A 25,890-nucleotide genomic window follows, 5' to 3' on the forward strand; every position below is an offset into this window, starting at 1 on the left:
GTTGCTTATTAGATGCAGACTTACAGTCAATCTTTTCCTCTGTTGTCTTATTTGAAATGTTCAGGAGATACACTTTAAATATTTTCTTAAAATAATTTCTGGAAGAGAAAGACTCGGTTCAAAGGAATGAGAATCAGTATGTTTGCAAACAGTACCATGCATGAAACCTGATTTGCTTTACATTTCCCTCTGGATTTGCGCACATTGTATCAAGTAATCTGGGTAGGCTGCTGTCCCTCTTCTATCAGTGAGCAGGGTTTCAAGTGGCTTTTTGTCCACTCCCCATGGATGAGTGGTTGGCTGACTCAGGTGTATAAGTGGTAACTATGGAGCAGTGGCAGACAGGCAAGGTAACCTCGGCTGACTAAAGGCAGCGGTCTGGGAGAGGCAGGAAGGGAGCAGGGATGGCACCAGTGCTGCTGCAGTGTTTTCCTCGCCAAGCTTCACGTGCGAACCAGCTGATCTTTGTTGACATGTGAGCCCTGAAGACAATTCCATCATTTCTAGAGCTGATACATTCTTAATCCAGGGTCAGTACTTACACAGTGCTTTTAGCCACAAAATAGGTAACATGAAAATTTGTACACTTTGCGTGGAATTAGCAGATGCATAGCAAAGTATCCAAGTAAACAGATTTTCATAGCACAAGCATATACCTACACTGTTCAGCTCAGAAAGATGGTGAAGATACATCAGTATAGACTTTTCCTCACATGATCAGTATACCATGAACATTTTTTAAAGTGAACTTTTGTATAGAAAGTAACCATTTTATGGTAAGATTAATAGATTTACTCTTATGAAATATGATTCCTTCAGCATCTTATTACTTATGCATAAGTACATAACTTCTTTAAGTGCTTCTGTGAAGCTCTCAATGTACAGTTTCAGACAGATGGAACTGTGTTCAGCTTCAACAGCAAAAAGGAGTTCAAAAAATGTTCTTTCAGGACTGCACTATTTCTGAAATCGCTGACCTGCTGAGATGCTTGCTTTGCTGAGAACACAACATGCAGTGCAATATCCACTTATCTCTTCAACTTTCTGGAAACATGACATCAAATATTCAGCCCCCTCCAAAATCTCCAGATCATTTATGTATTGTACACTCAAGGCTACCACTGAAATAAGAGTTATCATCTGCTTCTAACAAACCCAAAATGCTGCTGTCCATCTTCACAGACACTGTTCTAAAGGTGTCAGTACTCTGTCTCCCTCACTCCAGTCTAGAGGCAGGTAAGCTTCTGATATTGACACCACTGCTAGACTTCTACACCTGAACAGACAGAATCCAACCAGACCTAAGGTGATGAAAAATACCTGAGATGCCCTTCCTTACGATTTTATCCAGCCTAGAAGATTCAACAGGACATGCTCTCTCACAGCCAGGACTCCTTTAGACAGACCTCAGTGCTCCATGTCAAACAGGAAAGATTCCTAGAGCTAGGTATAGTACTGGGACAGAGCTACTGTTTCCTTATCTACATGTTTTCTGAAAATACACAATATATAAACATCACCTGATCTGTACTCTGATCCTTTATACAGGACTGCAACACAGACTAAACCATCTGCTTCTGGATATGAAGATGACACCTTAATGGCAACACAGTCCCTGATATTAGAAATCCTAGCACAGTCTTATTTCCACAAACCAAGAAAATAATGTGAATTTATGGGATGCTGATTCCAAGAAACAGGATGCAGCGCACATCAGTCTATCTAGTAACTACTCTGGACCTACTGTGAATGTTGACTGCATATAAGCCGTTACAGGAACTGCTGGAGGAAACAACCATTTGCTCACAGCTTCAAAAGGGGAACTTGCATAGTTTGACAGGACAGTCTTACCCTTTTGCTGAATATAGCCACATGTACATGGGTGTCACTGTGTAGTGTCTGTCTCATCCCTTACAATGCAATGGAGTGTTTCTTATTCGCTGGAGGACTTGTCCACATACTCAGGAACTTCATAAACCTGCTAACTTCCCACAGAGATACAGTGCTCAAGGAAGATTACAAGCACTACAAGTTATCAGCATATATCACTCACTAGGGAGGGCAAAGAACATATCCTGGAAGAGCAGAAGGAGCCTCAAAAAAATCTTATCCTTTCTCCATCTCTCTCCTTTCTGTCTCCTTTTTCTCCTCTTCTTTTGTCCACACTCCTGTGCAAAGATAAGCTGAAAAATGCATTCTGGCAGCTGTATCTGCTCACCAAATAGTCATCAGTAGCATTATTTAATGGGAAAGTAATTTTCTAGCCAGACCCCTCTCCCCCCAATTCCAAAACAGTTTTCCAGTATGTACTGCACTACACTGGGTGCTGCATTGGTCAAAAACCCACCATTACATGCAGCCATAGCAATTTATTACTGGTTCAGAACGGAGGATCACCTGTTAACTGGCTGTTCAGAGAAAAGAAGTCATGCTAGTATTCTCACAGAGACGGTCTCCAGCTTCTATCATGTTTCTTCTACCATCTTCTTTCCCAGTGATGTCATCTCCTTCTATTTAGTGGTTCTATTCCAAGATTTCTGAGACTCAGGAGAAGAAACTGAGGCAACCTAGGATGTAAGAAATCACATACTTTACACTGACTAAGCCTGTGATACCAAAAAGTGTTCAAGAGAATGCCCACTTCTCTTGCCTTTTCCAACAGGAGATGGTTGTTTTGAAAAGGGCTCTGTGAGCTCATGATTGCAGAATGACAACTTCTACCCCAAGTCACCCAGTGTAACCAAAATCTTAGTAATAACTTTTCCATTAACACACAAATTTATAGTCTAAAACTGTTTAGCTTACTACTTTCTTAACTAGAGGCCATTTGGCTTACTATTCAGTTCTTGTTTGCCTTTACTTCTTTGCCATGAGTTTTAGAGGATTCTAAGTCTTTTGCATTATGTTAAGTCTCATTTCTTCCTCATTTATCATGTTTCCATGAACTTTCATTTTGCTGAAACAAATGAAGACCCTTGTGGAATATGCCCCAAATTTCACAGAGGGAATGCTGCCACAAGGGAAAGATGCATTCTTTTCAAAGTCAAAACTCAAGTCAGTTTGGACAGAAAGCCAATGTGGTGGCCTCAAAATTTTGTCAGACACAACATTAGACAAACTTGCATCAAACTAATGTGCAGCGCCGAGAGTTTAAACAGTCTGAAGTTGAATTTAATGAAAATCTGATGGTTTCAGGAGGGAAAAGTGTGGGGCTGGGAGTGCAGATCCAATTCAGATGCTTATATGCATGATATGCATGAAAGTCATTGAGTGGGCTGAGATGTTTTGACTAGACAAGCATCTGATTAGTCTTGTTCGTATAAATTTAACTTAACCTTGTCCTAAAGTATGGATGCAAATCAAAATAAATAGCCACCCCTTTGGAAAGAAATACTGAAGCAGTACAATTTTCAAGAGCCTCTTTGAAGCTCTGGATTTTGATTGTTTGAACTTTTATATGACTAAATAGTGACAATCTTTATAAAAAAAGGAATTCTTAATACTATGTTATTTCTTCTATTTCAGCATAATGGATCACATAACTGTTCTTGTGTTTCCAAATATAAGCAAGTAGTACTTATAGGATTAAATGGATGTAAGGGACATGTATATTCACATCCACTTACAGTCTCTATTTCCAGTGACCCACAACAGTGTGTTAATAACAAACACTTTTCATTCAATCCTACAAAATTTCTGCAACTATGTATTACTACGCTAAACACAGCACTTAAGTTTTGATGTATTATTGTTGCTTTACAATTAAAATTATTATTTTTATTTTCACTTCTAGCTCCTTAAAAACCTCAATAGAAATACTTTTGGCATCCCTCCTGCATACCCACTCTTGCTGATTTGTGGATCACTTAAAAATATTTAAATGTTTTTAAAATCTCCCATCACTTTCTGTCCTCTAATAACTACTCTCAGGTGTGTAGAAGTCATATTAGGTAGGGTTTTTTTTTATCTGACCTTGCAATAACATCAATTTCTAACCATACTAACACAAGAGGAACTAGAGAAGTAATTTTACTTCTGTGCATTTGACTAGTAACACACAGTTTTGTGGATAGAAAAGAGCCACAAAAATCATCCAGGAATGTGAAAAAATAATGAGTCCCCTAAAAAGCACAACCTGTTTAGCTTTTTCTTAAAACAAACAAACAACAACAAAAGTAATATCAAGAAGTAACTTGATTACAGGGTAAAAGCACCTTCCTGGGGAGAAAATAGTGAGTCCTAAAGAGCTCTTTAATCCATCGGAGAAGGCATAACAAGAATCAATGACTAGAAGCTGAAGGCAAACAAATACAAATGAAATAACATAGAAAAATTTTAGCAGCAGGCATGATTACTACTTCTGTTATCCTAGTACCTGGAAGCCAAATCATGGATCAGGGCTCTGTTAGGTGCTGGTAAAAAAACCCAACCCCAAACCAAAGAAAACACCCAAAATACAGAAAAAAAATCACGATCCTGCCAAAAGGTTACAAAAAGCAGGTAAGATGAAGTAACATAATAAATCAGTGATAATATTATCTGATATGACAGGCAGCAGTTTCAGGCCACGGTTTCATGACACAAAGTGTTGAGTTGAGATACAGACTTAAGGTGATTCTGTATATCAAGACTGTTTTGTTCCATTCCCACCATTTCTCTACAGCTATGAAATGTTGAAGACTGATCCTTATTAAAAAAAAAAAAAGTACTAAATCAGGGTTTTCATTTTTATTTTGCAGCAAAATGCCAGTGAATACTTCCACAAGTATTTTGATTTTTACAAATTTCAGTGAATGGGTTGAACAAATTTTCCATAACAGTATTCCCACCTGCTCTTTTTACAGGAACTGGCTGAATTACTTGGGATAAAAGACTGTATATCCCAGAGAAAAACATGCAAAAGCAAAGTATGAGATTGTTTTGTTTTCCTCATAGCAAATCACTAGGCTTGATGACCAAATCTCAAGCACCATCCATAGATAAAGCATATATTAACAAAAACTGAAACTCAGACCATGGTCTGGCAAGGTTTCTCTAAAAAACACTTATGCTACCAAATTCTAACATAAAAGATAACAAGATGAGCTTGTGTTCCCAACACAATTACTCTGGCCCTGGAGCCTACACACCATCCTTGGTAGCTTACAAACACAGTAGGCCACTTCAGTTTGACTGGGAAGAAGATTAAAGGGGTAAGCCAAGAACAAAATTTTCTATTATTAAAGTTTTTGCCATCTATTTGTGAGATCAAGGATCAGAAGGATAGCCCCTGAAATTCACTGTGGAGAGAACTGGGAGCATCTCCTCTTATTTTTCAACAGGAAAATGTAGGAGAAAAGCTCACCTTCGACTTCTGTTTCTTCATTTAAATTATTAGTAGACTACAGCAACACCCCCAATGTCTATTGCACTGAGAAGCTCTGGAGGAGCTAATTTTTGGGTGTGGGAATGCTGAAGAGAAAGCAAAAGCTAAAAAGCTGGGGTCAATACTCCACAAATAGTCCCTGAGACTTGGAAGCAAATTGGATATACCCATGGTGTTAAGCACCCACCCTTCTTCCTTCCCTTCCTCCCTGGAAGTGGCCAGCCTCCTCCCATCAGCTGATGTTCTGTGTTTCACTGAGCTGGACATTCACATTCACAGACTAGACAGGGAATTGGTTACAACCAGTTCTAAAAACTTTCATTTTTCTCTTGTGTCTTGTTAAAAATACTTTAAGCTATGGCTATAATAAGTGACATTAAAAGAACACTGCTTCATTGCCAAAGTTTAAAGACACTTAACAGCCTTACTCTTTGGCCTCATGCACCATGCTGAATTTTTCCATGGGACTGCGGCCACTCCGTGTGTGCAGGACACAGCTCAGGAAGTGAATCAAGGCTGTGCATCAAATTAGATTATTTATTGGTTGGTATATGTGTTGTCTTTAGGAGTTATGCTGAGAACAAGACAGACAACTACAGGAAGAGAGCGATGGGCATGTGGTTAAGGCAGTTGAATGCCACACAGAACACTCGGTTCTGCCTCTGCCTTCACCAGCAGCCCCTGTGAGCAAGGACTGAGTCAGACCTCGCACCCTGGCAGATGGCCAACCAACCATGTCTTCCTCATTTTCTGGGAGTCCAAACAGAAACACCTTGGGCCTTTCACGTAGAAATGCAAAGCAGATGATGGTAATGGAAGGTCTGGGTCTTGAGGGAAAAATGGAGCTGGAGGCACAAGGTTAAAAGGCAGGAGAATCCATTTAATATCACTGACTTTACTACTGACTAAACAAGTGGCTCAGTTTTCTCCTTGATCTAACAGGACAATGGTGCTTTTCTGTTCTGGGAATACACAAAAAGTCATCAAATACTGTGAAGCTCCTTAATATCATTGTAATAAGCCTACAAAAACCACACAAGTTTTTCTGATTCTCTATATAGAAAGGAAGTTTTGGCTCTTTTAATATATGAATTATCATACACCACTACATATTTGCTTTAAAAATATATATAACATAAATACTAACATGTATAAAGAGAGAACACATCTATTTTTCTTCTCACCCTCTATTTATGATCACACTCTACATGTGATTTTTCAAAGTCCTTTCTATAGCTTCTACCAAGGCTATAACTTTACTATGCAGTGAAACTGCAACATGGAATAGGATAGGGAACAGTGCTTATTGTCAACAAAAGGTATATACTGACTCTCAAAAAATAAAACTATCCTCACTTTCAGTTGTATGTTGTGTAACCACAGCCACAGGAATAGAAAAGCAACAGGCGAGCTAGTAAAGAGTCTTTTCCTACTTATTTCATTACATCAGAGTATCATCTTATTGAAACCTTTCAGTAATACTAGGCTACCAAGTTTGCAAAATAAAATATTATACTTTGTGTCCTGCAAGAAATAAACAAATCTACCTACTTCTTTAAAAATAACCTGAACAGTTTCAACAGTTACTCTGACTTAAAAATCTGAGTTAAGAGAAATACCACAACGATTGAAAACACAGATGATGATCTCCTCCATTTTAGGTAGAAAGATGCTAAATAGAAAAATCTAACACAATAATCAGAGAAATCATGAGGTTTAGGCACTCAACAGAACAGAAATAATTTAACAATGTCTGACGATATCCCAGGCACACAGTGTCTCAACACTACTAAAGTGGATGTGCATGAGACCCAAAGACAACACCATTTAAAAGGATAATTTTCATCATTTAAGAAGCAAATAGACAGGAGAATGAAACTGAAATTTAGGTTCAGGCCTACAATCAGATCTTCAGAGTGAGACCCTGCAGTCACCTGAGTCCCATGAACTTCATCAGGCCCCCAGGCTATCGAGGTCCATTTGAATAAATCCAGTTGCAGGACTAGGACCTAAATATGTAAAGAGAAAAAGAATGAAATTGGGTAACACAGCACACAGCTCTAATTAAAGAGACATCAAACTAATCAGAGAGAAATAATCTGAGTGCCTAGACCATGAGAAGATCTCTATTTTTACCTTAAAATGCTGCAGCTACAGCAAAGGCAACGGTGGTATCCTACACCAAGAGATTTATAGAGCATTAATTGATCATAGCACATTCCCCTTCAGGCAAACACAAGTACCTGCAGTGTGTTTGCTCACCTCCTGTGTGCTGCTGCTTTTTTGTTGTTATATGTATTTTGTTTTATTATTTTTAATAAAAGAGAGTGGTCTAAAATCAATAAATGTATTTATCTTCATCAGCTGTTCATGTAGATTTTCAGCCTCTTAGTAACACGATGGCCAAAACAAAAATGAGATCATCTGCCTGTATTTTAAAACACTGTAAAACTGACAGAAAGTAAATAATATTTCTATAAGAACTGTCATTGCTATGACTATCTGAAGGTTGTGAGAAGTTCTAGCTTGGCGGTGTGTCTCCCCAAGGTTCCAGTAAAACGCCATGGTAGCATGCACCTAGTATCATACAACTGCTAATGAGAAAAGAGACTAGCAAAAAAAAAAAAAAAAGTCTTCCTCATAATGAGGTTTGCCCACTGAAATATAGACTTTAACATAACAGGAGTGTGTGACAGAAGCAGTGAAGACACTAGAGAAATATCAGATTTATGGTGGCACAAGCACATGGAATCACAGGTTACACCATGGGGAGCTGTGTCATCCAAACTTCCACACCAGCACTTATCACCCACCCCAGGAAGGGGTCGTGCTTCCTCTCTTCCTAAGGCTATCTCTCAGCTTGGGAGGCCATAATGGCCAATTCACTATGCCTGTAAATGTCATCACTGCACCTTGGACCTTCACTAGCATGAACTCTTTGAGACAGCCAGACCAAAGACAGAATGAATTGTCCAGGAGTATGATACCAGTCTTCCTGTTACTAGAGCAGAGTTACACCTTCAGAGATCAGCATGTAACCTGACAAATCAATTTAAATACACCTTCTACCCCAAAAAAATGTTCAAGACAATCAACAATCTCCGATTACTTTTGTATCTCCTACAGGATGGCTTAAGATGCAGCAAGATCCTTGACATAAAAAAATTAATAAGTTTAAAAATTAACTCCAGATATATGAGGACATGAACATCTTAAATTCACTGAGACATTGATTTGCCTATAGCACTCATGGAGAGAAAGACTCAAACTGCCATTATTTCTAGATAGGAAAAAATAGTAGTATATAAAATGTTTTCCATGCACATGGACATTAAGAAGCCTTTTTTGCCAAGATGACACACTAACTTAGACCACATATATAAGTAAGCTCATGGATATGCAAGGCAGATGAGATTTCCAAAATTTGTGAAGAAAAGAAATGTGTTTGTCTTTTTAGAATTAATGTTAGCTCAGGACAGATAACAAAATTTTTACTCCTGTTTTAATATTGAATTCCCAGTTATGTCCCACATGCATGGCTGAAACTGGCACATAGTAAAGAATCTACAACACTTGGCTTCAAATATAGTGTCATATTTTGGTTATTTTATCTCCAGAGAGTTACAGCCTCAAACCTGGAGTCACTCTGTAGGCACACAGAGACTTGGGGAGAAGATGCAGCTGGCAGGGCTCAGCCTTGTGCAGGTAGAGGTCCCAGTCCCAGGACCCAGTGTGCCCATGGAGTATGTTTACTCAATGAATTTATGATTTCACAAATTTTTAGCAAGCAGAGAGTAATCTACTGCCTTTCCTGGATATCACTGCTCTTTCTCTGAACAAGCTGAAACTATTGATGGGCCATTAATATCAAACTCCTTGCCAGAGTTATATTTCCAAAGAAAGGCAGGTTTTAATTTCTTTTCCTGAGGCTTTATCTTTCTAATCTGGACACCTAACTACTCAAAACCTAAGACAACCTTTCTTATTGCTCTTGCAAATATATATTAACAGTTTAAATTTCCACACTTGGCAGAAATCTATTGAAAAACAACAACAAAAAAGCTGTTTGGATTTTTTCTTCAGGTTATGCCTCCTTGATACTAAAGCTGCCTCATCTCTGGTTTAAGTCAGAAAAGCCTAGAAACAATTCTAAGTCACACTTGTTTGCTACCATGTCCATACAACTACACACCACTGGAAAGTTAGCCAAGAGCAGATGTATTTCCTCTGTCCTTTCTCAACCTGTGAGTTCTGGTACATGCTGAAGGGGGAAGGAAAAAATGACTGTCGCTGGTATGGGACCTGGCTATAAAATTCTCAAGCAGACTAAAAGCTTCCTCTTCCTGGGGGGAATTCTTGTATCATCAGGCAGAATCAGAATAAGGAACAGAATCAATTAATTATTACTGAAATACTATGGAGTACTGTTATTGGAAGACTTGACTTCATAATTTAATTGTAAGGAAATTACTGCATCTGTATTCACCATTACTATAAACCAAATGAAAAGAGCAGTGCCTTCCCAGCAAATGCAAAATACATCTTTTCATACTAGGCACCCCACTGTGACATTACAAATCAAACTCAACAATTAATGTCCAGTCCTTTGTGGCAGGTGGGGAAATATTCTAAGCAATATTATGTGGGAAGCAGGCGTAGGAGTGAAGAACGTCAAATAATAAATAATACAGTTATATTTGAGGACAGATTTTACAGTTTTTCCTATGAATGATTTAACTGTTGGTGACACACACAGAGCTGCACAGCTACACCATCATCCTGCCTATTGCTCAGACATGTAACTGTAGCATCACCTTACATCCCAAAGAGATCCAAATCCCAAGATTTATATTCATAATTTGCAGATACTTTCAATGCTGCATTTCCAAGACAGTATTTTTCTTAATCCTCCCAATCAGCTTAAGTATTCAATCAGGTTAATCATCATCATCATGTTTTGATTCAGCAAGATTTTGCTCTCTGCTTTTTGATTCAGCAACATTTTTTTCTCTCTGCTTTGGACAAACACAAGCCTCATATCACACACATTCACTCAGAGAACTGCTGCAAAGACCCTTTTCCTAGTAAATCACTTGGAGAACACATCACTATCTCCACAGCTCTCCCTGGCTACTCCTACAGCATCTACCACTTGTCTTCACTTTCAAGATCCATCCTTGCTGATCACCACCACACCTATTGCTCCTTAATCTTTGTCAGGAGGACAGCTGTGGTTTGCTCATGTTTGAAACTGGGCCAATTTTCATAAAATATATAGCTCAAAAGACCATCAGATCATACTGTCTAATTTGATTGTTGTTTTTGGATAAAACACTTTAAGAACCCTCCACTTTTTACTGATAAAAAGGATAAATTTCAGAGATGCTTCTTGTATCTTTTCCCTTCCTATCTCCCACCTGCCATTCAGTGTCAGGAGTCCAGTTTCCAGCTCCTCTCACACCCACATGGTGTATTTTCAAACAAACTTCTTGTGCCTTTTTCTGTCTTATACCTTACACTTTATGGAAATTCCCTTAAATATCTGAAAACATACTGCATAACTGTTGTTCAAAGCTTTCTCTGAAATTCAGCTTACTAACATGCCCCTATAGCCCCTATGAGCAAAATGTGTGATAAGTAGTTATATACACATCACCTGTTTTCAAATGTCAAAAGTAAGCAAGAGTGGGATGTAGGAGACAGATCCTATGCTACAGTAAACAGAGAGAGGCTCCTTGAAGATATTTGTTTGAAGGAACTCCTGAAATGCTACAAAATGTCCTGTGAAGTAGTCTCTGATACCCTCTGGAAATGGCCTAAGGAAATCAGTCTTTTGATTTAGTTACAGGAGTTGCCTAAAGTATGAATGTTCCCTAACTAGTAGCATTTCCCTTTTCCTCTGTGTACATTTTCTACTTTCAACTGTATTATATTTACACTGCTAAAATTTAAAATTGCAGTTATTCTTTCCAGCACATGTCTGCGTGATGCAAAGCATCATAGGAACTAACTATTTTACAATTATACAAAAAAAAGTCTTACAATGCTATACAGTATTTCATCATACAGATCCCGATCACGCAATTGTCATAGCATTACACACATATGCCTGGTGGATGATGCACAGCTCTTTGCACTAACTTCAACTCTGGTATTTACTAAACTCCTCAATCCTATAATAAAAACCTGGAATGCATTCATGGCTGGCACCAACTTTTTTCTCCCCACTGTGAATCATGGGCAAATCCTCAAGACAAATCAACATAGCTAAAAAAAACAGAGAAGGAAGAACGAGGATATCAGGAAGAATTTATTCATATAAAGGGTGATTTGACATTGGAATGGGCTGCATAAACAATAATCAAAAGTCATACCAGGCACCATGTAAAAAAGAAAATAGAATAGAACAATTGCTACTAGTGATGATCCAGTTCTCGCTCCAGATAACAGAAAATAAGTACTTTCAAAGCCCAAAGTAAGAGAAAAATGCCTCCTGAAGCAAACAAACAAAAATGAGGACACAGTCAGTCATAGATAAAAATCTGATCAAAATCTAAGCAGGGAAAATATTGAATTAAATTATTTGATTTCATGATAAAAAATGTCATTAATTGCAAAGAGTTAACTGCAAAATGCTGAAAAGGACGTATTTGGTCCTGTATTACAGTACAGTTGTTAATAATTCAGAAACTGGGGCAAGTATCATGGCAGAATATTTGTAGTTATTTCAGTTACTCAGAATGAAGGAAAATTATTAATCTAACCAAAATTAGTAAGTGGACCCCAGAAACACTAAATCAAGTTTAAGTGATGATAGATAGATAACAGACATATTAAAATAAACACATTAAAGAAACAGTCTGTGTTTTATGAGGTTTCAAATCAAAGACACAGCTGTAAGGAACTTAGTACACTAACACTCAATGTGTTAGGCAAAGGGAGGGTAACAGTTACCTAAAAAAATCTCCAAATAAATTGATGTTAGTCACTAACATTTAGTCTCCCATAGATTTAATTTACTCACAGTCTTATGTTCACTTACTCACAAGCACTGACACTTATCTGTTTAAAGGTCTGGCCAAGATAACTTACATGAAAAACAAAAGACAAGGGCCATCAGCTATAAAGTCCTTGACCCATTTCAGGAGTTGTTTTAATTATCAATATCAATTAGACAAGTCATAGAATCTTAAAATGGTTTGGTTTGGAGGGGACCTTAAAGATCATCTAGTTCCAGCCCTCCCTGCCATGGGTAAGAACACCTTTCACTGGACCAGGTGCTCAAAGACCTATCCAACCTGGCCTTGAACACCTCCAGGGATGGGGCATCCACAGCTTCTCTGGGAAACTTGTTCCAGTATGTCACCACATTCACAGTAAAGAATTACTTCCTAACATCTAATCTAACTCTATCTCCTTTCATTTTGAAGCCATTAACCCTCATCCTATCACTACATGCCAGTGTCAGGTGCAAGGGGGTGGTAGGATTGCATCTGTTTAATGGAAGTCAATCATTAGATCAGTTATCCCATAATGGGAAAACACACCAATTGCTTTGGCCTCAGGAAGGAATCAGGGCCCACTTTAGCAGTTTAGTGAAAAAATCTCTGCTCAACACACCACTACAATCAAAATAAAAATAACAAAACAGGCAGCTTAAACACTGCAAGACAATTAGAAGAAAACCAGTGTAACAGGATTATAAAAATCAGTGCTGTGACCTTACCAGAAAAAAAAAAATCCCATATGTGGAACAGATCACTCTTTCTCCAAAAGGATACTAAAGATATAGACAGGATTCAAGTGTGAACAGTACTAAACATAGAAAATATCCTATGAAGAGAAATTAGAAAGTTTCATATCAAGAATATTATGCATGCACATGTAAAGTAATTCTGTTATTAATCTAAACACAATGTCCCTATCAATGACAGTATAAATTAAACCAGTTGCTACACAGAGAAATCAGGAGGCAACTTACTCATAGTTAACATCAACTGAAGCATTAGAAGGTATTTTACCAGTCAAATGGGAAGCTGTATTATGGTTTAAGCAAATATGATAATGCCTTTGTAAAAATATAAATTAAAAAGGGAATAGCAACTTGATTTTATTATTGAAATTTTATTCACAATCTCACAGTAACTCTTCCTACAGTTTGCATTAAATACTATTAATAGCTCATTAACAACAGTAGTTGTCTTTAGAAGGTTTTGAAACAACTAATGTTTGGACACAGTAAGCTTTTATGTGAGCAGTAAAGTCAAGTACATGAAAAATTAAAAACTGCATGATTATGAACTTGTTTACTCCATCACTGCAGGTTCTATCTAAAATATCTTTTTTCCTCATTTCCAATCATAACCAGTTTCTTAGAAGCTTGTCCATTTTTCAAAGACCTGATATTGAACAGTGTTCCCTTTATCATTTTTAAAGGATTATTTTAACAAGGATTCTCATCACAAATCTTGCTAACAAGCATCCAGAAACTGACTACTTACCACTCAGCCACAGACAAGCCAGCTAGAATTAGCTTAAGCACTTAGCATGCCACAACTATACTGCTTGGTTATCTTGCTAAGATCATCCTGGTTTAGTTTGAAATGCACATTGTCACTGCAGATACTGAGTCCCACACTGCCCTGTTGTATTAGCAATTACAAAAACATATATAACATTATAACCTATATAAACCATATAACATTATAATTTTTTTATCAAAGAGCAGAGTCTTAATTTTATTAGGATGGGCAAAAGTGAAAGACAGCATAAGGATGTGGCTTCATATACTTCGGTTGATTTTTTCCATCATATCTGGGCAGATATGATAAGTATATCATACTTATATCATACATGCCCATACGTATATCATACATGCCCAGATATCTGGGCAGGTAAAGAGAATATGATATTGTCTGGAGGTGGGGGAGCAGGAGAGGCTGCCAGCATTGTCAGTGCGAGGTTGGGCTTAGTCAGAGGCTGGGTCAGGTAAACAGGGCAGAAGTAAAAGGCCGAAGCATCACACAGTACAAGAGACAGTAAAAGTGAAGACTCATACGTCAATAATATAGAGAGCACAAAGAACCAGAAAGATTGCCTCAGAACTCTTTCTTGGATAGAGAGAATACAGCTTTTTCTAGGATACAAGAAACTGAGAGCTTTAAAGAACTACATGAACTTCATGTGGTGATACTTGAGTGTAGGCTCTGGTTCTGGTAGAGCAGAGACTTTCAGTCCATGGGCAGCTGTGGGTCTGAGAAGACCTAACTGCCAGCAATGACAGGAAAACTACCTGGAATAAAAGCAATGCAACAGGTTGCAGAAAGGCTGTATAAAATTTCTGAACACAAAAGGCAACATCATCTGTGTTCTGAAAGCAGCAAACCATCCACCACCAGGACATTAAGAACATAAAAATTATTCTCCAGAGTAACTTACTCTGTTTTGCTGTTTTCATGGGCTGTGTATTTCAGTGCAAGAACTGTCACTTGACAGATTTACCTTTCAGTTGTATAGTTTCTACCTGTGATCATTTTAATCCCATTAACAAAGACTGCTTTTCTGAAATAAAAGTAACATTTTGCTTTTCTAAAGCTATTACATGCTTGATAGTATATTCTGAATGTACATAACTTGAAATATACCTCATTGGACATTTACCTGCAAAGTTGCCCCATGCTTTTTTCCTTTTAAGTAGAAGGTGGGCAAGAGCAATAAACTAAACTCATGGGAGAAAAAGGTGTGAACTTACTTCATTTAGATGTAAAGGAAGTTCTTGTTAAGGACACTTCTTTGCTCATTCTAACAGTACCGGAGCTATTTATTTGGTAATAAGAGTTTCTGGACTGAAGCAGGCATTTTTGAACTTGTTGAAGATTAATGTACAGTTTAAGAGAGCCATTACTTTGTGACAGGCACTACAGAAGCCAAGTGTCAGATAATGTATCAACTTCTGCTGCAGTCTAATTTTAATTTAATAGTTAGAACTCTTATTCTTACGGTCTTGTTTCGAATATTATACTACAAAGAGTTCAGCAGGATACATAGTAGTTGCTGTAAAAGTCTTGTAGTGCAAATGTCATGTAGGCATTAAATTCGACGCATTTTAACATTAGCCAAAGCACGATTTTGAGGGCAAACACGTGCCACAATCCCCTGCATAACCACTGAAGGAAGGAAGGAAGAGTTGAGTTTCTGCTATAAAAGAACAAAAGAACGAAGCCAGCGTGGAGCGGGCACGCCGCCCGCCCGGGGCAGCGGCTGTTCGGCGGGCAAAGGTCCCTCCAGCCGCGCTCCCCGGGGCCGCAGCCAGCAACCTGGGGAGGGAGGGAGGGAGGCACGACCCACCGGGTCCTAATGCCGCCGAGCCCGGGCAGGAGCCTCTCGCCTCCCGCCCGGGCGGGCTGAAGGCACCGAGGCGATGCCCGGACCATCCCAATGGGGAAATTTCTGGCAGCGCTGGCTCGAGGACAGATCTCGCGGGGAACACCCCGAGGCCACTCGGACGTGCTCATGTGCGACACGGTCCGTGCGCCTGTAACCGGCAGAGCTGAGCACTGCCACCGGTGAAACCACCTGCCCCCTCCCCCGAGAGAAAAGCACCGAAGGATTCCACGGGAAAAGGAAGGGGACGGTACCACCAGCCCCTGACATCGATGCTCCTTCTATACTTGTAAGAAATCCTGATTTGTTCATCAAAACTCAGCCCCTGAGCTTTACCTGAGAGCTGCTCATCTTCATCATGCAGTACAGGAACAGACAAAATGCTCTGGAACAGGTGGGAAAGTGAGGGAGCAGGACTAAAACTGTGCACGCTGGAGGAGACGCGAGCATGATTCCAGGATCTCTCCTGGCAAACAAAGGAAGGCTCTTGACAAGCCAAAGACTAGGAAGAGAGGAGACTGCAAGAAGCCCGGCGAGGCAGTTTTTACACCTGTAGATGTGGAATACACCAGCATGTCCGCTTTCTAGCTTGCAGTTGTTACTATTGTCTATTAAAAGCAAATGTAGCTGTACAAGATTACCATTCTGCATCTTCACACTAGTCTTTCAAACACATCAACTGGCCAGAGCAGTAATTTCTGATGTATTTTCACTTTGCTAGCTCCTTCTTCTTGCCTATACATCAACACCACTTGAAGATTAAACAGTAGACTTGTTATAACTTTTTGTGTTTTAATACCATTTTAGTGAGACATCCTTAAGTGACCTGAGATGACTTGATCTGGGGGTGCTAGAACTGCAAACAGGATTGAAACAGTTGCTTTTATTGCCTTCCAGTTTTTCCTGTGCAATTGCGATCGGTGCTGTTAACAGTTGCACATAGTTTTCATTAACATGCCTAGTCTTGCTGCCACAGCTGACAGGGGATGGGATAGACAAGCTCCCCATCAGTGAAAGTAGAGTTAGGTGAGCAGTGACAACCTCCTCACAAAAACAAGCAGGGACACAGACAGAAAAAGTTGCACCCAACGTACAGCCATGAGTAATGTTGAGTGAAAAATTTATATTGAAGAGTGGTCTTCCCATAAATGCATCTGTTTGTTCTGGCATAAACTCCTCTACTGCAAACTATGCACAACAGAACAGGATCATTATTTAAAAGCCAAAATACCTGCCTTGTGATATGTTTTATCTATCCTGTCGCGGCAGTCTGTCTTACTCCTATCAAAACCACAAAACAAAACCACACAACAAAAATTCTGGAGACATACTTTCACTATATGAATCAATGAAGGCTTAGAGTTAACACCACTATATGGCACATGAAAAAAAGCCCAAACATCTTAAAGATTCAAAACAATATCAAAAAAGTTTTATTTCATATACTTTTCAAAGCCTTTCCTCTCACTGCTGTGAGTGCACATCTCTCTCCCTGTTATAGATACTAAAGAGCTTGCTCCTAGCAACATTCTGTTGTGAAGCATCTGTAATGTGATAATTTTTGTGACTTCATCAATAGGTAAATCTGTTTCGTCTTTCACATTCTTATTAAACAATGAAAAATCAAATGGGTAAGAAAGCCAAAATTCAAGGAGAGCTAAGGTAATCAGGTCCAACTTGTTCAATCTAACACTAATTAGTGCTTTCACTATGTGGAGAGCATTAGATCTGTGCTATCAACTTCCAAGATAAAACAATCTCTGAATCTGTCAAAATACTTCAAAAAATGCACAGGTGGCAATGCAAATCAGATACTTCTGTAGCCTCTCATCAAACAGTCCAGAAATGAATACAATGAAACTGTACCACCTTGTTAAAAGAAAAAAAAAACCTAAAAATTACTATTTCTCAGTTCCAACTTAGGCTCACAAGATAGATGTAGCTTACAAACTCAGCAAATCAACAGTGTGAAAAAGCGCAATCAGACATGGTAAACCACAGCTTTTTGAAAGAACACACGCTGAGTAACACATGGCCGAAGCACACATGGCACACATGGCCGAAGTGCACAAAACTTCCCAAGGATTCAAACGGATATGAGCATCTTCCACATTTTAATGTGCAATGGCATCAAGTTGCACTGTGGGCTGCAATAGCAAGGGCATGCCTTAGGGCTGGTATGTTCATTTAACATATGAGTCATTCAGTGTGGAAACAACGTAACAGAAATATCCACAAACTAATGAATTGTGAAAGAACTATAACATTTTCTCCCTCAGGCCTGCACCTACTAAAGTGTCACAAATGAAGTTAATATCACATAAATCATTTAGCAAAAGAGGAATTGAGCAGAAAATGACAGTCAACTCTTTTACAAGTCAATAACTTAACTGTTTGTATTTGAAACCATACCAGTCAGTACAGTCATCTTAGAAAAGATCAACAAAAAAAGACACTCCAGACTTGACTTTTATAACTACTGCAACTACAGATAAGAAACCTCTACAATACAGAAATTGCAAAGTAGGTTTTTCTTCACTGGTATCCTCCTTCAGAATCTGGGGGAATTTAAAACTAAGAACACGACACCCTTAGCCCCCTCTCCCTTCACCCCTCCCCCCCAAAAAAGTTGGTTTAAAATATAAATAAGATAAAATAATTAACCAAACACTTGACATGCAATGAACCTGACTGAAAGGTTAGCCTGGCAAGAAAAAAAAAAAAAAAAAAAAAAAAAAAAAGTTGTAAAGCAGCCTAGCTTCCTCTCCATTAGCTTCTTATTACATTAGCCCACAGAATCACAGCAGTCAAAAAAATCCACTTATAAGTACATCAAAGCAGCTAAGTTTACATTCATATAGCTAACATGCATATTTGTCCAAGAGCAGTTAAGGGAACCTAGTATGCCCCTAAATTTAAGGTGCTGATTTGTGTTTCGTATTTTGGCACTGGAATGAGTACATAGTACTTTGAGGGCCAGATTTTATCTCCCTCCTTCCTACCTCAAAAGTAAAATGAAAAACTGAATGTTACAGAAAGGGATATTAAACAGTCACTCTTAGTCACCTTGCTTGCCAATCTAATTTCAAATAAGGAGACTGCTTACATTAATCTTTTTAGGTCTAACTTATATACTTATATCAGACCTTCGGAGTGTGGCCACAGACCTCTCAGGAGCTCACCTACCAGGCATTTTCTGTCCTTCCTCCCACAGTATCTTAGTGAGGATGCTCTGTTTCAATTAATGCTGCCCTAGGTACCTGTTATGATGTGCATCTATACCGTGCAATGGAGTCCAGAGCAGCTATGCTCTGCCAGCCTGGCTGGTGCTCACTCCCATGAGAATACACCCCTGTTTTCCTGCTCTCACTGTGTGTCCATGGGAAGTATCTGTGTCGGCACAAGGATGTGTCTGAGCTCCTTATCCTTGCCTCTCAGCAGGGCTAAGGCCTCTGACAGGCCCACTGCTACCACTGAGACATGAACCACCACCCCTCTGACCAACACAGACTATCCGATTAACGCCTAATCTGCTTGTCAATCGGCTCCCGAGCCTCCGCTGCTTTCTGCAGGGCATGACAAAATTCAGAGTTCCTGAGGTGTGTCTAAACCCTGATTTCACTGGAAGTAGCACGCTCTGGAACAGCTATCTCAGCTATGAAACTGGCTCATCAGAAGAATGCGCAGTATCTGCGCTGCTCTTTACTATAGAGCATATGCACATCCAGCACCTCAAAATACCCTTACCAAGAAGCTTTAAGAACTGCCAGCTGCCACCAGAACAGTTCCACTTCAATATAAACCACCAGTGGGATTCAAAGAATAGGACAAAAAAGAGGCACAAATTCTTTGTTAATTTCAAGAAGTCATAATCTACCCAGATAAGAATACACTCGGCTTTGGTGAAAGCAAAGATTTTTGCTTAGGGAATTACTGGCCTAAGTTATTTCAAATACTAAATTCAAAGGAATCTCTTGTACTACACTGCAGTTATAGTAAAACTTTCATTGGTGTTTTCACTTGCACTTTCTAATTGTGTACATTGTTTAAATGGTGTGAAACTTCCAACAAAGCAGTACCAATCAGTAACTTGGCATGCTGCCATATTTTTTAACCAATATGAGGATTAAAAGTTTCTAGCTATGATTATTTTGTCAATAATTTTGTGTTTTATATCTCCTGCAAAGCTGGATGCAATGTCTGTTAGAATATTCTTATGTGTAGTGGTGAAATATGCAATGAGAGATTATACTCTGAGTGAAAAAAAACACAGTTTTTTAAAATGACAGTTCAAAAATATTCAGTTCTAAATATTCAGAGAAACAGGCTCACAAACAGTGAGCCATAAATGGCCACTAACTCCCTCTCTAAAATAACTTACTTTTCTAAAAAGATGTTTTCACTATTTTTATATGCAAGAACTCAATGCTAAGTAAAGTTGTGGTACAATGCTTCAGAATTTAAAATACTTCATGATATAGAGGAATCCTCCTACTTTTCACATTTTAGAATAAAATTTCATCAGACAAATCCTCAGAGAGAGACACAAACACATTTTACTGAGAACTATCACGCAGTGTTTAATAAATTACATGCAAATTCTTACCAGAATGCCACTGCTTTTGAAAATCCATTGTTATCCTCAAGATATCCATTCTTATTCATCATTAGTACCCTGCTTCCTTTGCACTCAAGCTTCAGAATGGATTTCTGACAAGCAACCCACACCTACCAAAATGGTTTCTAGAAAGCACGCTATATAGCTGTAAGACATGGAAAACAAACCAGCAATTTGCAAAACAGTGCAAGTACAATGCAAACACAGCAAATAGAAAATTCATTCTGAAACATTCATCCTATTATGCTGGACACTAATATAACCACAGCTGTGACATTATACTTTTAAATCACTGGTTCACCTATAAAAAAACCGAAGAGCAAAATTCCTTTTTATCCCATGGAATCTCATATTTCATCTCATTAGGGGTGGTCATTTGCCTATGAATGATTTTTATAAAAGAACAGGATAAAGGAACATTATTCTAAACTACACTTAAGGTCTTATAAGGACTTATGAAAATTGAAGATCCATTTATGCTGGATAGAGCAAATACACAGAACAGTAAAAGGTCCCTGACCACATAAAAGAAAAACAAGTCTAAACAGGTAAGACAGCACAGGGGAAAAGTCCACACACAGCACAAACAGCAGGACTGCAGTAAATGTAACAGTAGTTCTACTTTGCAGGTGGCTTTTGCTTGCAAACAACATAGAAGGAGGCACAGGGTAAGGAGGGTAACATTGGGTGGGAGGAAGCATATATAGTATGCAGGAACGAAGCAGAAGTGAAGAGGTAGAATGGACAGCTAGAGGTGGAAGAAACAGCACAGGACAGAGATCAGCTAATTAAAGTTAGTGAATGTTCTCTGAACGGTCAAAGGTCCCTAGGCTTTTGACTCTTTCTGTTCCTGTTAGTCTCTGGCAAGGTCCTTTCTTTACTGCTGCCAGGCTTAGACAAGTATAAAATAAGTCTAAGTATACTGATTTTCAGGTTTTTTCCCCATCACAATCCCCTCCCCACATTTTAAGATGGGATCAAAGATCTCTCCCTCACATGTAGCTTTAAAACAGAGATGATCTGAATCTACTCAACAGTATCTGTATATAACAAGCACATGCACATCAGCCCTATTTGCAAGCCATCCAAGTTCTTATATTCTGACTTCAGCCTTCCTAACTCTTTCTTCGGTAACACATACTGGATAGTAGAAAAGTAAGGCAAGACACTGATCTATAAAAGAGCAGTTGAAAGTTGATAAGAGTACATAAAACATTGTACTCCATGCTGAATAACAGAGTTGTTAGGATTCAGGATGGGGACAGCTGCTCTAGAGGCTCTGGTGCACACAGACAGATGGAAATATTTTAACCTTCACAGTAAATGTACTTGTTGTAGCATTAACAGAATAGATTAGGCTTATATCAGAACAGAAGATGCATTTTCATTGTCAAAACAGTCATTGTTTATATCCTTTAGAATAAATGGAGATAAGTCAGTGTAAAGAGCAAGTCTGCCTACAAAGGCAAATCAAATCTGTGAAACTGAAGTGGTATAATTTTTTATGAGGCTGTATGGATAAGGGCAAATAAACTAGATTGAAGTCACTTTCATCTGGTGCAAGATCTGCAATAGGAATAGTTTATACTGGCATAGCAACTGCAATATAATTACAAACAATTCCTGGAATTGGGCCAACACTCCTAGGTTGTTTCCTTCAATGTGGAAATAAGCTACCAACAGATAGTTTTATACTGATACAGCTCTATTCACACCGGGGAAAGGTGGCTGATACTTTAATTATGTCAGTACAAATAAAGTAGAGAAATGTCTGATAGAAAACCGAGTGTCTCAGATATAGTCCGTTTACCTATTGCAAGATAGCAACAATATTCCTAGCACCGACAACACTTTAGACTTCTAATTCTTAACTTAAAAATAATCCCTCCTGTGTCATTCCCAGAACATTATCAACCTTTGAAATGCTAATGGAATTACTAGATACAAACTAGACTTTGAATTTCTGCCAGATTCTCTCAGGAGTTCATCTGACAAAAGTTTTCCCTGTGCCATTCAGGTGTCACTATTCTCTTAATACCTCCTTTTCTTTTAAAACAAACTTTTTTTTTTTTTAGCAACAATGTTGTGGTAATTTTGAATCTTTGTAAAAACACTGGTAAAAATAAAGTGTGTGTCTTGGCTTGAAAAATACACATAAAAGCAATTATTATTCCTCTGCCAGACTACAGCTTTGGAAATTACCTGTAACTTGCCAACGACAATAACAGGCAAGCAGTTATCCAGAAAAATTCCTTTAGTTCAGCTGCACAATAGTACTTCCACATGTACCTGCACTTCACTAGGTTGTTTGAAACAGCATCTGCCAATTCCAGCTGTGGTGTTAAAAAAAACAAACAAACAAAAACCTCAACTTTTTTTCTTCTAAAGGAAAATAGTTTAATTATTTATCCAAGTGTTCTTTAAGGGACAAAAGATATGAAAAAAAAACGTTTAAACTACTGCATTGTCCCTGGTACACTATGAATGGTAACTCCAAGACAACTGAGTTGAGACACCAGCATCACCTGATAAAACAAGAATGCATTGTCCTCTTTACTTGTCACTCCTTTACAACAGTTTCCAAAAGATACTCTAGAGAAATGCACTGTTTTTGTCTCCCTATCTCTGCATCCCCTTAAATTAAGACCTCTACTCTCAGGAATCTTTGGATAAAGTGAAATATCTACAATTGTAACGTACGTATCAAAGGTGAACTGTATGTGCCTCACTAAGAACTGCAGCGACTAGAACCTAGCATATATACTGATAGGTATATTAGTTATTAAAAAAATAGTAAAATATTTACTTTTAATAGCATGGATGTTCTCATCTCAGGGATCAATATGTGTTAAAAAGTGAGGTGCTTAAAAGTAGGGGTTTTTTGTTTGCTAGTTGATGAATCTCAGTAAGAAAAAAGTTGAAAATAAAACTCAACATGACAATTCTTGTATAGCATGCTATCATAAATTAATTAGAAGGGCATACTTACATAGAAAATCTTGTTAAACACACAGTATCTCTATTTAGAAAAATTATCTCATTGTAAATAGTTAACAGAACACTTTAAAGACCTGCCAATAAATGTAGTCTATTATATACAGAAATTATAATTTCTCGATACTCTGAAATTCTGTAAAAATTAATCTAAAATACTTTTAACTTACAGAAAGCATATTGAATGATGCAATACTTAAATCTACTCCTTAAAAATCAACTTCACTGCTCTTTTTGATGGTATTCCATAACACACACAATTACCATTCCACAGCATGATAATGAAGTTAATCTTCAAAGCACTACATAGGCTTCATCACCTCTTCTTGGTGAGCACATCAGGAATGAGATATCCTCTCTTGGAAGACTCTGAAACTCCCATAGCTGTATTGCAGATAAGGCAACAGACTCTCCTCCTTCAAGAACATAACCAACCAGTTCAATATGACAACAATAAAAGAGTGGGATCCAAGAGGAGAGCATTTAAGCTAGATGCTCATGACCAGGATAACAAATTTCTGTGTCTGCTCTCAAAAAAATATCATGATGTTGGGACCCAAAATCAGTGCAGCACATTGGGTGGTATCCAGTCCTACCATTGTTGCTAAGCCCTAAGGTAAGCTCCACATAGCCCTCTCATACATTCTTGGAACACAAGTCCCAAGAAGAAGTTAAGATACATCTTTCTGAGTGGGCAGGAAGCTGTGTTCCAAAAAACAGTGGAACAAAGATATTCTATAAAACTAATATATCAACGGGTTACCCACTGAGAGAGGTACATGCACAGCTTATGTATTGCTCAGACACTTTTATTTTAGAGTGCTAATGGCACAAACTTTCCTACAGTGATATGAACTGTCTCTTAAAATACGTCACTTCTCTAAGACTGAATGTGCTGTGTGCTACACAGTTTTTTTTAATTATAAAGAAGCTTTAGTAACTGTTGCTCAGATTTTGTACAACTTTATGAATTAAAGAGGTACAGGAATTCACCCCCAATTGTTTAGTATATCCTGTGGCAAGAATTACAAGGATTACTCATTTCTATAGGGGAAAAAAAACCCCAAACCTTGTATTCATCACCACTTAGGAACACACAACTTATTACAAGCACGTGATACTCCTTTTATGCACTTAAATTAATTAGGAAGCTATAAAGCCACTTGTGTTTTAATAGGTTTTTTTTACCAACTGCTTGGCAGAAATAGTCGCTTACTTTCTTAAAGCAGATGATCTATTTCAGATGCAGCTGTTTCTCTCACATTCTATATTGCCTATAGAACTGAACATAGAAAACCCTAAATATGTCTCACTGATGTTAACAGCCCATTGAAGTTAAATATCTTAAAAGGTAATACATGTATTTCTTTGATTTGTTGTAATCTTTTATCTTTAAATACTCTCAATTTTTATTCTTGATCTTAAAATAGTGATCCTTTTATATTATCTTCCTGATTTTGACGGTGGCAAGGAAGTAAGTCTATAGTTGAAATTGGTTAAGTCTTAAAAACAAATACCCAAATCTGTCATGTTTTCTCTTGGAAACACTATGACAGAAGAAAAACTTTTTGTTTTTTAACAAGGAAAACTTACTGTTTTTTTAAACAATTACAGAACTATTTTCCACTTTTTCCTCCCCATCCCCCCAAAAAAGCAGAGTAAAAGACGACCCTGGATTATGAACTAGGACAAGCTATCAGAGGTGGCCATAAGAGCTCCTGCTGCCATTGTACACCATTTCTCTCCAAGTTTCCTACCCCCAGTACAGAGGCTGCAGCACCATTCTACTTTCCAAGAGCAGAAATAAAGTACAGCAGCACCAGTTCTGGGTGATGTTAAGGCTCTCTGTTACAAACTACGCTGAGCTGTCACAACACAAACTGAGTTACCCTGTCTTTGGAGAAAGTGGGGACTAGCTGAAACAGGATATAAACCAAGTTAATCCCACAATCTGAACAGAGCCCCTATCACTTCCTCTAATATGGAAACTGTTAGTTCTAAATTATACATTCAATATCAAAAGATATCACTGCAAAATGAAAACCACAGTAGTTGGACCAACTACACACAGGTTCACATTGGAAAATTGGATTAGAACTAGATATTCATGCTCTGTGTCAGTATAGAAGTCCTCTTCAGAAACAGTACTGCTGAAATGTTAGATAATTATATAAGGCTCAAACTGCAACTAACAAATCCTCTCACAAATATAGATATGTCTATTTTAAATTAAATGTTAAGTGGGAAATATTTATAGTTTAAGTTGCACACTTTGCTACTTAATTATCATAATTTTGAAAAGAAGACACCTTTAATTTCCTCCTCCAAAGAAGTTATTTACCTGATCTGTAGCTTGGGAGTCCCCAGTAGTCAGTTCTGAGTTCTCATCCCACTGAAGGTCAAGGACCTAGCATTTGAAGGATGGTATTTCAACATCACTTAATGACAACTTAACTTTGACTCACCAAAGATAAACCAACCTTCATTCCCACTCAGGTCAGCTCATTGATTTCACAGAAAACACATTTGG

The 25,890-nt window shown here is 38.1% G+C and overlaps 1 long non-coding RNA gene across 5 annotated transcripts in view; it reads right to left on the bottom strand.

Annotated features, from left to right (window-relative positions):
- The window catches only part of LOC128784343 (uncharacterized), a 41,741-nt gene that overhangs the window by 2,431 nt on the left and 13,420 nt on the right, over positions 1-25,890 (bottom strand). For 4 of the 5 annotated variants that reach the window (XR_008429440.1, XR_008429439.1, XR_008429441.1 and 1 more), the window contains 5 exons: positions 25,702-25,767; positions 22,569-22,699; positions 20,355-20,511; positions 7,300-7,374; positions 2,398-2,567 (listed from right to left, as the gene is read on the bottom strand). This is a non-coding gene — a long non-coding RNA (uncharacterized LOC128784343). The remainder of the gene's footprint in view (positions 1-2,397; positions 2,568-7,299; positions 7,375-20,354; positions 20,512-22,568; positions 22,700-25,701; positions 25,768-25,890) is intronic. The other variant, XR_008429443.1, reaches the window with a different exon arrangement.

This window comes from Vidua chalybeata, chromosome 2, assembly GCF_026979565.1.
Source record: "Vidua chalybeata isolate OUT-0048 chromosome 2, bVidCha1 merged haplotype, whole genome shotgun sequence".
In the NCBI taxonomy this organism is placed as follows: domain Eukaryota; kingdom Metazoa; phylum Chordata; class Aves; order Passeriformes; family Viduidae; genus Vidua; species Vidua chalybeata.